General features: G+C 40.2%; 1 protein-coding gene across 7 annotated transcripts in view; it reads right to left on the bottom strand.

Annotated features, from left to right (window-relative positions):
• Positions 1-17,342, bottom strand: part of LOC108702718 (RNA binding protein fox-1 homolog 3) — a 614,603-nt gene that overhangs the window by 588,252 nt on the left and 9,009 nt on the right. Inside the window, exon 1 of one of the 7 annotated variants that reach the window (XM_041578501.1) lies at positions 1,824-1,839. The exons of the other annotated variants lie outside the window; for them this stretch is intronic. The gene's annotated coding sequence lies outside the window, so the exon portion shown is untranslated. Of the gene's footprint in view, positions 1-1,823; positions 1,840-17,342 lie in introns of those variants that run through there. 7 annotated transcript variants of the gene reach the window in all.

Genomic DNA, 17,342 nt, shown 5'->3' with positions numbered 1-17,342 from the left:
ATTAGTGTGGATATTTTCACGGCAGAAAGCAGTGCTTTATACCTCAGTATTCAGATCCCATAAACAATCAATGTTTAAGGACTGCCACCTACCTGATGCCACCTAAAATTGCTGAGTTAGAGCCGTTTCAATAGTTGAGTGCTTTTCGCTACTTATTGTTCATTTAATAACAGGGTTCAGCATTAAGTACGTGTTCAACAGGAATCTATTTAGAAAACGGTATAATGTCTGCACGCCTTATCAGGAAGGGAGCTGTGCTAATAAATAGGTGATGAATAAATGAACAATTTCAATGCAATGCTTTAAGCTGGCAAATAAGTGTGCACAGTTTGAAACGGATCACTGCTGAAAAAAACAAATAACAGTAATGAGAAATTTCACCCTGAGTCTTTATCGGCACAACAAAACAGAACCTTCACAATGACAGTTCCTCTCTCTCCAGTGAATTAATTCTGCTTATTTAGTATTGAACATATCATTTTTTAAAAAAAAGGGAAAGTAAGACGGGTGCCTTTTACATTAATCTTAAAGGTAGCCAAAGCATTGGTATCAAAATGTTTTCTTGCATGGCACAATTTCTCTGGTGCGGGTACAGGCAATGATGCGTATTATATTTTATATTGGGACTGAGCATGAAACATAACTATATGATCCCTTGCTATGGTCTTGCAACTTGTGATCGAGTCCATCCTCAATTTGTCAGGAGCACCCCACAATATGCATTGAGCAGAAACATGTTAACTAAGCCGCATAAACCCATATTAGTGGCAATACAACCCTGTTGTGTTTATTAAATGTTTGATTTTTTTTTTGTTTTTTTTAGATATGGTGATCCAAATTATGGAAAACCCCTTATTTTATACCTATACATTGTGTGTAGCGAGAAACAGGTACAGGTATGGGATCTATTATCCAGAATGCTCAGACCTGGGGTTTTCCGGATAATGGATTTTTCTGTACTTTGGATCTTCATACCTACTAGAAAATCATGTAAACATTAAATAATACTAATAGGCTGGTTTTGCTTTCAATAAGGATTAAATTACAGTATATCTTAGTTTGGATCAAGTACAAGTTATTGTTCTTTTACTACAGAGAAAAGGGGTTATCATTTTTAAAAATTTGATTCGATTATAATGAAGTCTACGGGAGAAAGCCTTTCCGTAATTCTAATCTTTCTGGATAATGGGTTTATGGATAACGGATCCCATACCTGTACTGAGCAAAAAGTGTCATTCCCAAGCAGCTACACTGTATAGGCAAGCAGAAATGTAGCCTATATAAGCAGATATTATGTGAATTTGTGCCTGTGGTTAATCATATACTGGTTCCGGAACTGTTACAGTTATTAGGGTTAAAAGAATAAAGTAACACAACGGTTGTGATACACATTTTGCAGGGAGTACCAAATGAGCCGTGAAGCAAAACATTAGAGAGCACTTAGATTCTAGACTGCATGCAGTCTAGGCCATTGGAACTATCTAGAGATACCGAATATCATATACAGGACAGATAATCAGCATATACTGTATGTAAATTTGAAGACACGCTTTTGTTTTCATCTGGATACAAGAACATTTGTGGCTTAAGCTCAGATTTCAACATTTTATGACTGCAAAATGGATTGAGGTTTTGTTGTTTTGATTTCTGGTTTCCCCTTTCTTCAAGTATTGTGATAGTTAATGTATCTCATATAAGATGTGCCAGATGTTTGCTGTGCCAGCATTGTGGTTTTGTCTTCTTTTATAAGCAGCTGCTGGGAATATGGCAAAAAGAGGATGGAGAGTAAATGGGATGTGGCAAAAGACAAACCAGCACCTTACCCTAACTGTCCTCCCGTTTAGGCACCCCTTGTGTTCCGAGTCCAGTATCCTGTCATGTTAACATTCAAAATGCAAATAGCCCAACATGTAGTGACACCAGGACCCCTAGAAGACCAAGAAAGTGGCATAAATTGGGTGCCGAAGCAGCCCCATGGTTAAGAATTGAGTTAACATTCTTGACATATTTATTAGCCACCTAAAAAATGCACCTTAGTGTTGTTCGTTTTGTAAACCTACACTATGTGTCATGTGTATGTGTGTAAGTATTAGAAAAAAACGGGTCTCCTAAGTTTCACTAAAGGACCCCACACCTTGGGCCCGGTCTCAAAACAATAGACAGTGCCAATGAGTATAGATTTTTATATAGCCCACTGTGGAAATAAGGTGGAAATTCCCCTAGAATAGAGTCCACTAGGGCTTGGTTCCACCAGGAAGTCCTTGGGAACTCCGATAGGCCTGTTCATATTTGTTGTTTCCATTATCGTCTGCCCTTTATTTATACTGGACCAGTTAAGAGATTTCAGCTCTTTTATTTTGTCCCCGTGCATATAAGGTATGCATCCTAAATATTTGCCTGTCCTTAATGTCTTATTATAATGCAGAATTTAATGATGTTTATGAATTAGCTTCTATTATAAAAAAAATAGTAGCAGATATTTTTAGTTTTCATCCTCCCACAGCAGTAAAATTGACACCAGCACCAAGCCTCATTCTTATTAGCCAGTAAGAAAAGCCTACTTATAAGCAGCACATATTAATATGAGAATAATATGTTTTATACAGAAATTGTTACCCTCAAATTCAGTGTTAAGTGGCATTCTTCATTTTCCCTTTAAGTCTGAAGTTTCAGTCAATTAAATAGTTCTCAACTTGCTGCCCTTACCATGCCCTCATAATAAAGAATCTCTCTGGAGTTTAAATACTGCATTGCTGCAAAAGGAACAGTGGGAAGTGACATCACTAATTAGCCTAATTATGCTCTCTGCAGAAGTTTTTGGTAAACATCATTAAATGTCGGGTCCTCAGAGCTAAAACACACACTAGATGAATCAGAAATCCACCAGGACAATTTCAGATAGTGATGCATAACAACTACAATGTTTTCAGCAGAAGCATAATTGTCAAAAGAATCTCTATGCTGTTCAGAAGAAAAGTGAATAGTATTTACGTTTGTAGGTTTATTCCAGGTAATGCAGTTTTACGTCCAACATAGAGGCAGATTAAATGGCTCCTGAAAGGAGAAGGAAAGGTAAAAACTAAGTAAGCTTTATCAGAAAGGTCTATATAAATGCACCAGTAAACCCTCAATGTAATGCTGTTCAGAGTCCTCTGTCAAAAGAAGCACATTTCTTTCCTTCTATTGTGTACACATGGGCTTCTGTCAGGGGCGTTTCAGGTGCTGCTGCAGCCCCGATGCTGCCCCCTCCAGCTCCACGCTTCTAACGTCTGAGCGATTCGAAGGGGGGCGCATTGCTAGAGCAGTGAGCGCTATTGCGCTCACTGAACTAGCAGGGTCGAATTTCCATTTCCTTTTTTGCCGCCCCTGGTAACTGCCCGCTCCGTGCTGCCTGAGGCAAGGTTCTCACCTAGTCTTATGGCAGGAGCGGCCCTGGCATCTGTATCAGACTTCCTGTTTTCAGCTTAAACCTCCAGGGCTTGGGCATGCTCAGTAGTGATGTCCTCTTCCCAGGTGGCAGGTCCGGGTTGAGCTCTTTTCCTGCTCTCGCCGCCCGCCATCTTGCACTGCCGACTTCCAACTTCCGGCTTCTTCTTTTATAGATGCTGCGCCTGCTCACCCCGCCCCTTTTGTGACATCATCGACGTGGCGGGTCCATAAAAGGAAGCTGGTAGGCCGGTGTGGCCGGGAGCGGGCGGAGGGAGGGCTGGCTTCGGGCGGGTGTGGGAAAAACCCAACCTGCACATCACTAATGCTCAGTTTGCTCCTCACTCTCTCCTCCTCTCCCTGCTGTAATTTCAGCTCCGAGAAAGCGGGGAGAGACTCAGGCAGGAAATTATGTAACAGCAAGCTAATATGGCAGCTGCTATCTTAAACAGAGATAGTGTCTAGAGCCATTTACTCAGGTATTCTAAATAATAAAAATGGCGTGCTATCTTGCACTGTTGTGGCTAATCTATTAGCAATAAACTGCCTTGGTAGCTAAACCTAGTCCATGTGTGCGCCCATGTGCGAATGGTTGAAACCTTAGACTGTAAGCTCTTGTGGGACATGGATTGGTATGAATGATACAAATCCAATATATCATGTCCATACTATATAAACATAGGCCTTATGAGTAATGGGTGGGTTATGCAAACAATGGGGTATGCAAGCCACACTTGGCCAACTACCTGGATTTTCTTAGCCTATAAATAGAGATGGGGGTCCTTTGTGATTTCTGGTGCAGTTTTGCATAATCCCTAATTTTAATACACTGCACTGAATTCATGAAATAAACTAAAGGGAAAGCGGTAGCTGATATCCAAAGTTTATTTTCTAATCAATTGTGTTAAATATGTCTTAAAACTGCCACGCTACAGAGAAAGTGGAAAAAAGATGTTAATTACTTTCTTAGCAGAGTATTTATCAAGTTAGCAGTGCTATGGCAAGCTGACAACCTAACAGCAATTTGCTTGTGTTGGTGTACGGTTTGTAAAGCTTTTAGCACTTTGATGATAAGAGGGATAGATTTCTGTAAACTTCTGGGAAAATGTGCAAACACAGGACTGGCTATGGAATCAGCCACTGTTATGAATTAAAGTCATTCTAACAAGACAAAAATAGCACTTAATATCCTCTACCAAGAGCATAACCAATGTGTGATTGAGATAAAGCCAGGACAGCTAAAAGCAAAACAAGAACATTTATTGGCACATATTAGTACTCACATAAACAAGGCCATTATTCTGTTGACGCTTTAAAGAGGCGTTATAGTGATCAATTAAGGATTCTGAACACAATAAAAGTTCTATTTAGTCTTTCTTGCCAAGTACAAAAAGGGTACTGGGTACTTATACTGCCTTCTTTAACAATCCTTTGTAAACATAAAGACAGAGTCAATAGGATCACATGTGTACAGTTCAGGAGAACAGACAGGCCAGATGTAATGGTGCTTAGCATAACTTTATGGAAGTGTCTTTGGACACAAGTTCCTTTAATAAATGGCCTCAACAGGTGCAACATCTGTGGCCATTTTTGTGCTGCACTTGAACTGCACTTGAACTTACATAAGTAAATCACACATTCAAAAGAAGATTTTGTGTGGCCTAAATACATGAGGATGGGCTGAAGCCATCCTAACAAGACTATAGTTTCTACTACTACTTAATATCAGTACAATGGTTTTGGGTTGCATACAGGGGCCAACATTCTAGCAATAGCTATATAAAAAAAAAAAAGGGGCAGTCATATAAGCCCTTTTATTGGAGTGTAAATACAATACTCCAAACATCGCTTTACTCTCTTATAAAAAGAGCTACCATAAAACTGTAACACAATACTAATTCTCTAGTAATAAGCAAAATAAAGTACTGAGACAGAGATTTCAATGTTCCTAGTCCAAAGGGACACGTTCCTTGCTCCAGTTTCAAAGAGTGCAGTTGTAGCTATTGATGCAGAGGAACCTCTGGACCAGATGGTAGCTGCAGCGTTCTCACAGTGCCCTTTGTCAATAGATGCAGCACAGCAAACTTGCGTCTAAAGAATTAGGTGCATCACTCTCGCGGGGTACAAATGAAAGAGGGTTGCCATCTTTTCCAGTGGCTAAACCCAAACAAAGGGGGTGTGTCTTATAGCATCAGGGGTGCGACTGATAGCAATAGGGGGTGGGGCAGGCATGAAGACATCAGGGGTGCGCACAAGGATGTTGGGTGGGTTATGCAGAGCGGTCACCTGAAGAACAATGAATTTGGGGGGGGTAGCATGGTAAGTTTATGCTGGCACTACCTGGAAGTGATGGAGCACCGCAGGCTATACCAGAAGGGATGTCACACACAAATGCTCACAAACCCACGCATGCGCAAATGCTCCACCAGGACTGTCATATTGGGCATGTGCACCAAGAAATTTAACGAGAATGATTAAAATATGTAAAGAATTGCGAAAAATCAAGGGAATGTGGTAGAGAGAAGGGAGATTGGGAGGGAAGGGGGTTAAAATCGGGTAACTGCCCCCCAGCTGGGGGTTGACAGCTCTGGTTATCATGCCAGGGATATTTCATCACTTAGACTGGCAGAATTTCTGTACAGTTGTATCCAGGGTTTTAAACCTGACAGGTAGTTTTGAATCTGACCTTTGAAAAATTGGAATTTCCTATTCAAGACTGGACAGGTAACAACACTAGCTCTGTTTATATTTTGCCTGATGAGTAAAACCAATGATTTAATTAAAAGTATGGGATCTATTATACAGAAACCAGTTATCCAAAAAGCTCTAAATTACAGCAATTAATTTTTAAGGTTTGTTTTAACTTAACTGTGCTTCATGAGAACTAAGCAATATTGACAGAAAAAAATGAACACGGTGAGTATCCATATATTCAGATGGTTTTTTTTTTTATTGGCCAAATTATTTTTCAGGTTTCACAAGGATGAAAATAAAAACAGGCCTAAGAAAAACTGTACAGGTGGCAACCCTAACCAGACATTGCACCAACTGAACTTGGAAAACTTTTAACTAACAGCAAAGTGCAGGAACATTCAATTTAATTTTAATGAATTAGCTGGAAGCACATCAGACCTAACACCAACGTTCGACTCCAACAACGCTGGAATTCCGGAGGGGGAAAAAAACACTGCATTATGGGGGAAAAACATGGCATTGCACTCAAAACTGAACTTTGCTCACTGCACTTGTGGATGCAAATGAGCCCTACTGTTGCGGACACATACTGATACTACCATACCTCCCAACATTTTGGAAATAGAAAAAGGGACAAAAAAATTTGCCGTGCCCAGTTTTGTGGCAGCACTACCATGTTCGTTTTACAAAACTTGGCAGGCTATTTTTTTGTTTTTTATGTGTTATTACAGTTTTGCTAATGAAGGCAAATTGCCATTTAAGCTGCAAGTCACAGTTTCCCCAAGTGACCTGCTTATCTTAAATAGTTACAAAAGTATCTACGTGCACCTGCCATTTATTCTGGGCTCTCAGCCAAAAGCCAATTATGTTTTAGAAACTTTGTATCTTTTTCTGACTGTTCAGTGCAGGAGATCAAAGAAAGTTATGACATTTCAGTAACATTTTCAGAACTGCGGGTTGAGCCGTCAAAATCTGGACTGCCCCGCGAAAAACGGGACAGTTAAGAGGTATGCACTACCAAAACACCTCGTTAGGATATGGATACTCCTGTAGACGTTACACAGCAACAAGTTAAATTATTACCATTTTTGTGGAATCATGGGATATTTGGATAACTAGGCGAATTCACAAAAAAGACTTTTGCATATTGAGTTTTGTCACCAAGCCTTTGGATTATCAATTAACCCTACATTTTTTCTTTACTACAGTTTGGGACTAAAGCACATGCAGAATTGTGCTGAATAAATACTATACATAAAGCCTTTTTCGCCTATTTGCTCTTGTGAGGCACAGGGTAGAATAGGCTTGGGCAAATATGAAAATTGAAATTCTAAGAATGTTGCATTGTGGGTAAAACCATGTTGCAGTTTACGAATTTTCCTCTTTACAATCCTTTAGCAACCGAGTCTGTGCATTTGTACCATCTTATAATAATGAATAAAATAACTATGTAAAAAGCATCGTCTCTCAGACCACAGGGGTTCACTTGTGTTGCCAGACTGATATTAATGCTATTAATTTACATCAGGGATTCGGTTTTCATGAAATTATATGTTTTAAAAAGGAGTGTTAATTTGGTTCTGCCCATTAACCATGATTTCATATCATTCTGCAGATTTATTTTATAAGAGGTCCATCAGAAACATTGGTCTAACTCGTTTTCTGTGACTCTTACATGACACATAGTTGTATGAAGACACCTGTAATTATACTCATAACACGACAGCTTTTTATAGAAAGTGAGCAGGCACAGTAACATCATGAAATAACTCCATGCAAGGAGCAAAAGCAACATTAATTGCAGAGGTATCTTTAGGCTACCATCACCCTGGGTGACTTTCATACCATAAGTATCAAGGGAACACAGCCAGGATGTGTCATTTTGCTCCAAATAGAACAAGGCACATGAGAAGGAGTCAGTCACATATTTTCCTTTTTATTGTATCTCTTGCCAGCCTATGGTCTTAATCATATATCCCTAAATACATAAAATACGTGACATATGTTCATCAAATTCAACCTTTTAAAGGAACACTGTTCACTGGTTCAGGGTAAAAATAAAACTGGGTAAAAAAAAAAAATGGTTTCTCATATAGTTAACCAAAAATGTAATATATGAAGGCTAGAGTGACTGGATGTCTAACATAACAGCACTCTAACTCTGAGAGTTAGTCAGCGACTAAGGGGGGTCACATGGGACAAAACTGTTCAGCGACTTTGCAATTGATCCTCAGCATTCAGCTCAGATTCAAAAGCAAACAGTTATGACCCATGTGGCCTCCCCTCAAGTCACCGATTTGTTAATGCCTGGTAACCAATGAGTGGAAACCAAGAGAGCTGCAAAGCAGGAAGTAATGTTCTGGCTATTATGTAGGACATGGGGTCACTCAAGCCTTTATGGATTACATTTGTATAACAAACCATATTGAAAACATTTTTTAATTTGTACAGCTTATCCATTTACCCAGTTTTAATTTTCATACTGAACAATTCCTTTCATTCTATATATAACCTGCCTACTGCTAGTTGATCCAGAGGAAGGCAAAACACCCTGTTTGAAGCCTCACCAATTTGCCTCAGAGGGGAAAAAAAATCCTCCAGTTCTCCAAAATAGCAATCGGACTAGTGCCTGGATCAACTTGTACTACAAGCTACCCTGTATTCCCTCCCTTGCTAAAAGCCATCCAACCCCTTCCTAAAGCTATCTAATTTATCAACAAGTACAACGGATTCAGGGAGAGAATTCTACATCTTCACTGTAAAAAAAAAAAAAAAAAAAAAATATTAAGACAGAACCTCCTTTCTTCTATTGGGTGGCCTAATATCAGTGAAAAGACCGACTGGTAAATACAGCATTAGAGTATATTATATGATCCCCTTATATATTTATACATACAGTAGTTATCATATTACCCCTTCTCCAGCGTGCACATCCCCAACTTGGTCAGTCTTTTCTCATAGCTAAAATTTCCAATAACTTTTACCAGCTTAGTTGCCCTTCACTGCACCCTCTCTAATTCAATAACGTCCTGTTTGAGCACTGGATACCAAAACTGTACAGAATATTCGAGATGGGGGCCTTACCAATGCCTTGTACAGTGGAAGAATAACCCCCTGCTCCCTTGATCTATGCCCTTTTTATTACAGCTCAAGACCTTGCCCTTGAAGCTGCTTACTGGCATTGCTTGCTTCAGCCAAGTTTATTATCTACAAGGATTCTAAGGTCATTTTCCATTATGGATTTGCCTAGTGCAGTCCCATTAAGGGTATAAGTGGCTTGAATATTTTTACATCCCAGGTGCATGACTTTACATTTATAAACAATGAATCTCATTTGCCACTTAGCAGCCCTGATTGCCAGTTTGTCAAGATCCTGTTGCAAGGATGCCGCATCCTGGATGGAATTGGGCTGTATAATTACATACTTACAATACCCTCCCCTAAGTCATTAATAAACAAGTTAAATAAAAGTGGACCTAATACGGAGCCCTGAGGCACCACACTAAGAACCTTCCTCCAAGTAGAGCAGGCATGTCCAAGTGCGGCCTGGGGGACAATTGCGGCCCATCTTCAAATTTACACTGGCCCTCAGCCTCCATCATGAAATTAATAATTATGCGGCCCCCCAGGACAGTGTAATCAGTAATTGCCTAGCCGTAATATTTGGGCACATTGGTGAAATGATCTTCCACTTGGTCTATACTGCTGCCTGTGTGCTTAAGGTGTAAGCAATAGACACGTACTGACACATAGTGATGCACTGCTTCACATACCTCTTTAGGGCTGAAGGCGTCAATAGATGTACTGACATGCCAGTACAGTAAACTACATGCCAGTACGTGTCTATTGCTAACACCTTCAGCACACAGGCAGAAGTGTAGACCAAGTGGCAGATCATTTCACTAATGTCCCCAAATATTACTGCTACGGCTACTCGATTCCTTGTTTAAATGAGTTAAATGATGTTAATGGTTCAAAGAATGTCAGGCTGAATGGTCGGCCCCCACACATTTTCACCTCACCAAATCTGGCCCTCATTGCAAAAAGTTTGGACACCCCTGAAGTAGAGAATGCACTATTAACAACCACCCTCTGTACTCGATCTTGTAGCCACTTCTTCATCTAACAGACCTTAACTTAGAAAACGTTTGTGGGGCACTGTATCAAATGCTTTGGCAAAATCCAAATAGATCACATATACTGCTCCCCCACTGTTCAGATTTTACTTACCTCATCATAAAAAGCAATCAAATTTGTCCGACATGACCTATTCGTCATAAAGCCATGCTGATTGCTGCTTGACCCCATAACAAACCTTTAAATAATTTTCCCACAACAGATGTTGAATTTACTGGCCTATAATTGCCAGGCATCTTAATCCCTTTTTAAAATATTGGAATGTCATCCACTTTCCTCCAATACATAGGTACCATACCAGATGAAAGAAAGGCTGAGAAAAACAGAAATAGAGGCTGGTCTAAAACTGAACTAAACTCTCTTAGAACCCAGGGGTGTATTCCATCTGGCCCTGGTGCCTTGTTAAATGGTTATAATATAAAGAAGAAAACATGACAACACAAATATCAACTCACATAGCTGCCAATATTAGAAGCTGCTTGGCCTGTCGGACAAAGTTGACATTATGACCTATTTCAGCATGAGTATAATGAATAGGGCTTGTTTTAAACATGCTCTTTACCTATTGATTTAATCATGACAAATCAATGGTTTTGAGCAGGAAATCTCAAGATGTTTGGTCCTTGCGGGGTATAGAATTAAATTTTCAGAGCACGGATTATACCCCCGCATAACGACTCCTGCTAACAACAACATAGGATGAAGGGAGGGGTTGTATACTAGGAATCTATCTACACTGCAAGGATCAAACAGGAAGTATCTTACATTTCCTTGTTTGCCCTGTTTACCTCATGAAATAACATAAATCATAGATTGTTTGTGACTAAAACAATAGGTAAAAATTATGTTAATCACAAGCCCTATTCAATGAATGCATACTCAGGCCTACACTTCACCATTAAGTTGCAACCTATTAGCACTTTGCATCAGGGGGCAGATTTACTATGATTCGAATGGTAAATTCAAATTTTAGATTTATTTTTTTTGGTCAAAACTCACAACTTCGAATTTAAAACTACCAACTCGAATTTGAATTAGAATGTGAGATTTAACACAGATCGACCCAGGAAACATTTCTAATTCGATACTAACCACCTGGACACTTCATGTAGAAGTCAATGGCAGAGGTCAGTTTCAAGATGTTACTAGCCTTCCTGACATTTGAGGGGTTTTTTTTTCGGAGGAAAACTAAATTCGAATTAGATTTGAATATATGGGCCGTTCCTATTCAATTAAATGTCACATGTTAAAGTTTTTTCATAAATAACCTTTGATAAATAACCCCCCAGGTGTAGCAAAATAGCAGCGAGCCTGACTATATACAAGTGTAATGGATTGCTTATTATTATAGAACAAAAGGCAAAAACACAGAAGAACATGCATCAAGGGGCAATATAATACAAAGCTATTAAGTGCTATTTGCAAGTAAAATTAACAGATCATACTTATAGAAAATCCAGCTTTATGGGTTGCACTAGTGCATTGCATTTAATTGCAATCATGACAACCTAGCAACTTGTGATTAGCAGAAGTGCCCCTGATTTTGCACATATTCTATTATACTTAATATACTTAGTTATTAAGCAATCTTCAGGCTGTGATAACCCTAGATATCTGAACTAGAGGGGTTGTTGGTGGGTTTAATTCAGCATCAGTTAGTAAACAAAATGAAGATCTGTTGCTTTCACAATCTCCTTCCCCATCTCTATGGATCCTAAGCTTACACTGATAGAGCCACTAGAGAGAATGTTTGTCCCATGTGGCCAAAATAAGGCTGATCATTTGATCCCAAGGTCAATAATTAGATCATTAGGGAAGTCTATGGCGATCCATCAAGGCCAAGATCTTCCTCATCCAACCTCTCTTCAAAACAGTTTTTGGCCATATATTGGTCAGACAGGCCAAATATCAGGAACCATACACAGGTGATAGCTTTACATCCAGCTCTACATATCTTTTATCCATTATTAAATAACTTTCATCCATATGTGCCTTTTTTCACACCTATATGCTTTTCAATCAAATATGGGTACACATCCCCCTCTCCCCAGGGTCGTATAGACCCATTTCGTTGCTAAATGTGGATGCTAAGATCATGGCAAAGGTACTGGCCAATAGATTAAAACATGTGATTACCGAAATAATTCACCCAGATCAGTCAGGGTTCATGCCAGAGAGGTCCACTGACATTAACATCCGAAGGCTCTATACCAACATCTTGGCCGTGCATAGAGAGATAGGGAGTAGAGTGGTAGTCTCTCTGGATGCGGCAAAGGCCTTCGACTCTGTGGAGTGGGGGTACCTATGGGGGGTTATGCAGAGGTTTGGTTTAGGTGATCACTTTATTGACTGGGTACAACTTCTATATAAGAACCCTCAGGCACGGGTCAGCGTCAATTGGGTGATGTCACGGGAATTCCGGTTGAGCCGGGGCACCCGCCAGGGATGCCCCCTCTCACCGTTATTATTTGCCCTGGCTATAGAGCCCTTGGCGATCCTAATACGCTCAGCCCATTCTGTCAGGGGAATGTGTTTGGGGCAGGATGAGGAACGAATATCCCTATATGCGGATGATGTGCTGTTATACCTAAATGATCCTGGCCCCTCCCTTCAGGCAGTACTTGACATCACTACAGAATTTGGTCGATTCTCAGGATTATGCATTAACTGGGACAAGTCGAGTGTCTTCCCAGTAGATGATGGTTTGGAGCCTTTGGATTACCCCCCCTCGCCATTGAAATGGGTTACTTCATTTCGATACTTAGGTATTGTAATTGTAAAAGATAGCTCCAGATCCAAGGATCTAAATCTAACCCCAATAACAGATAATATGTCACTTCAGCTTAAGCAATGGGAAAATTTACCTCTTACCCTATGGGGCAGAATTAACTTGCTAAAAATGGTCTTCCTACCCAAGTATCTGTAAATCCTACATAATTCCCCTGTATATATACCCAAATCTGTTTTCCAGCGTATAGAGCAAATCCAGTCCTCGTTTATCTGGGGAAAGAAATCCCCCCGGTTCTCTAAACTTAAATTGAAAGCACCACTCAGTGAAGGGGGACTGGGCTTTCCAGACCTTTTCTGTTACTTCCTGGCCTCGCAGCTGTTTTATATAGCCTGGTGGCTGGTGCCAGACCCACTCAACCCCAATCTTAAACTGCAAGCTACTCTGGCTGGCTCGGTTGATTCCCTGAAATATATTCTGTACCGGAAGGTATCCGACCTACCAGTGAAGCATCCGGTCCTTACTACCCCCCATAGAGCATGGACAATGGCCATGCGAACTCTTCGCCTTTCTAATCCGCTGCTTACCCAGGATCTCCCACTGTGGGGCAACTCACACTTGCCCCACTTTGGGCCACTCCTCACTTACATGAGATGGCCGAGAGCTGGGATTATGACGTTGGGGGATGCGGCGCAGATGGGCTACTCCTCACTAGGGAACAAATGATCCAGGCACACCCGGGGGCACAGGTTAGTCATATGGGCTATATGCAATTTCGACATGCCTTTGTGGCACAATTTACATCTCATAGGTTGGAGTTGGCTTTACCTCCTGTGTTGGAAATTCTGCAGTCTCCTTCTCAGAAAAAATTGATAACCAAATTGTATAGTACTTTGCTCTCTACATTTCCCTCACCATTTGCCAGGGCATACACATTGTGGCAGACCGGAATTCCTGATCTCACACAGGAGGAATGGGACGAATCCACCTCTACAGCATATCAATATCTCATTGCTACTAGGGACAGGTTGATTCAGTTTAAAATACTACATCAGCTCCACATTACACCATTGAGGCTGAGTCGTATGGGTGATGCGAGCAAGGCGTGCTGTCCCAACAGGGGGAGGTGGGCTATCTTCATATGATATGGGAATGCCCTAAGGTGCATAGATTCTGGAACAGAGTGATGTCCCATATACAGGACAAAACGACCTTCCCCAAAATAATGTCACCACAAGTATGTGTTCTTGGAGTGGTAGACGAGGTGACCCCCCTTTAGAGCAAAGAGAGACCTCTGGCGTAGCCTACTGTACTATGCTAGGAAAGCGCTCCTTATGAAATGGATGGACCCAAAAGTGCCCTCCTTACAGTTTTGGTTGGACCTTATTAATAAAAATCTTCCGCTGATTCAGATGACGTATCTTGCCAGAGGGTGCCCCGCCAAATTTGAGAAAACCTGGGAGAACTGGACGGAGGCCAATTCTTAGACTATTGGGCTTCTGTAGTGATACACGGGCTAGTGTCCAGAGATGAAACTTAGGTGCACCTGATATTCCAATGTCTCTATGCATTTGTTACTTTGTGCTTCTTGAATATGCTATGATTTATGTACTGAGATGTGGTTTATTATTATTAATTTTTTTTTTGCCATTACACTGTGTTTTGTGGACTGTGTGAATGTACCTGATACCCCCCCCTTTTTCTTCTGTACCCCCCCACCTTGAAAACTAAATAAACACTGTTAAAAAAAAATATGGGTACACATGGCTTACTTTTTTCCTCATTCTTACCCTCAAGAGTGCCCCAATACCAACACCACTCTCATACTCATGCCTGGATAATATTATGTACAAGGTGTATATTTACCCATACCAACCTTTAGGCTCCCCCATCGAACTTACATGTCTGTATTTTGCCATATATTAGGAGTAGAATGCTCTACCAGACTCACCACGAGTAGTGTCAGATCTCCAGCAGGATAAAAGTTTAGGTCATTTAAAGAACACAAGTTGTTTACAAAGGTAGCATTAGAATGCATGCGATCGTTTATTGACTAAATGAGGATTATATGTTAAGATTTGCACTGTATGTATGTGTAGTCACAGAAAATTCAGCATTATTCCTGTTAGATATTCCTTAGCTTCCTCAAAGGCTTTCAGATCAAAGGTGATTGGATTTGTGTATACAAAGATCAGAGGTGTGCACATTCAGGGCAGGAGATAATCAAACACCATGTAATAAACATCATGACTATATAAATCCTAATAAGACATTATCCTCATATGACACAAATTACTGGTAATTGATAGCTTTAATATCTGGTGTTATTTGTCTTTTACGGTATTAAATTGTCTGCAAAAAAAATAGAAATTATCCTACACTTTTGTAGTAGTCACAGCAAATTGACGGCCACCAATGTCACTGAACTCCAGCAAATCATTCTCCTTCCTAAGCTATAAAATAATGAACCAAGCCAAACATTTGCTTATATCTCATTATAAAGTGCTCATTAGCAAATGATGCTCCCTTCACTCTCAGCAGAAATGACTGCATTTACTTCTCATGCAATTTCTCCCACCTCTGCATTCTCCTCTCACTGCAGCCCCCACAACTTCTATCTTCCACAGAGATTCCCAAAGCCTTTCTGTGCCTACTGATAACCTAAAAAAGAAGTTTCCAGGGCAACATGATCCATTTAAGCATTGTCATTATCATCAACCCCTCACCTTTATCTCCCAGTTGGCAAATGTATATAATTAAAGGGTAGCAGGCCCCTGTTTCAGTAATCACTCATAAACAAACAGATAGATACAGTGATGATACAAAGAAAACAATATGTGCTGCATGCAGCGAAGTAACAAGTAGAAGTATAACTGGCCGTGCATTGGCGATAGGTGCCTAAAATGGCCAAGCATCTGCTTATTCAGAAATATAGCCAAATAAGCAGATCTTTGACAATTTCAGCCACCATCATGGTTGGGACAAATGTGTATGATCCCAGTGTATGGTACATGGTTATCATTCAGATTACAGAGGTCTTTTGAGACCTGTACCATGCACGGAATACTCAATTTGGTATTTGGCCGAAACCTGGATTTTAACTTTGTTGTGAGACGAAAAGTCGAGTGATTTTAAGGATCCAGTTTGGTTCGCTAGACGCTTGTATTCGTCAAACCAGACACCTGCTGAAAAAGGCCAAATCCCAAACCAATTCTGGATTTGATGCATTCTTACTATGGCCTCAATCAATGATCAGCTGATTTTTTTACCCAGCACAATATCTGGTCATTGTGTGCAAACAATGCCTACTAATGATTACTAGAATAATGATTGAATTGCCAGGAAATATCAACATGGTTTGACTTTTTGGCACCTAAAACTCTAGATGAGGCCAGTTCCAAGTTCTCCTTGGAGGTCCAACCTTTCATAACGAAATTAGTGAAGAAACAGTTTCAAGAATATCGAATACACAATACAAAAATGTCATCATTTATGCAATGGACAGTAACTACCTTGCCATAAATGTACTGACCAACTCAACAATCTAGGAAAACCATCTTAGAATCCAAATTAATGGACACAGTGTAGCAGAATCAAGAGCAACATACACATCACACTTTAACTCACTTGCTTGCAGCCACAATGGCACCCTATTTGTGATTTTTGTGTGCAGTTGCCCCATTCTCCAATACTGTGCTAAAGGTGAAGGGACATGCACCACTTTACATATCTGGAAATTGACTGGGTGAACAAATTATTATATATCCATATAAATCAATGCATTTATAGGGCTCTATTTGCAACACTGTTTGTTCACCAGCATAACTCTAGTTACTGGTCATGTCAACAAAATTAATCAGTGATTTTTGTTTCCCAGTCCCAGAACTTACTTGCAATAGACTGGCCTTCAGTTTTTTGTACTAAATACGGGCATGGGATCTATTTTTAAGAATTCTTGGGACCTAGGGTTTTCTTTATAAGGGATCTTCTATACAAGAATAATTTAATCATTGAATGAACCCAATCACTGGCAAAACTATAGTGGAAGAGAGATTCCTCATGGGTGGGGGCAGAGGGGCCTTGCTTCCTCTATTATTGTAAAGTCATGCCCCCTCCTCAAACGCTCCTCTACCTGGAGGCAGGGGGAGCCAGATGGAAACACTATGCATTGGACCTCTTTTTGCTAGGACATATCTGAACCTCTCTGAAGATCTTTTCTGCAACCATACTAGTTATATCACTGAATGCACTATAATATTTATATAGTAGGTAAATGTAAGAAAAACTAGATTTGTTTAAAATGGACTCAGATGGCCAAACCGTAATTTGTTGCATTCTGGACAATGGGTAAGATTCT

This window comes from Xenopus laevis, chromosome 9_10S, assembly GCF_017654675.1.
Source record: "Xenopus laevis strain J_2021 chromosome 9_10S, Xenopus_laevis_v10.1, whole genome shotgun sequence".
Lineage (NCBI taxonomy): Eukaryota > Metazoa > Chordata > Amphibia > Anura > Pipidae > Xenopus > Xenopus laevis.
The sequence above is the reverse complement of the archived record's forward strand: the minus strand, read 5'-3'. Positions and strand labels throughout refer to the sequence as shown.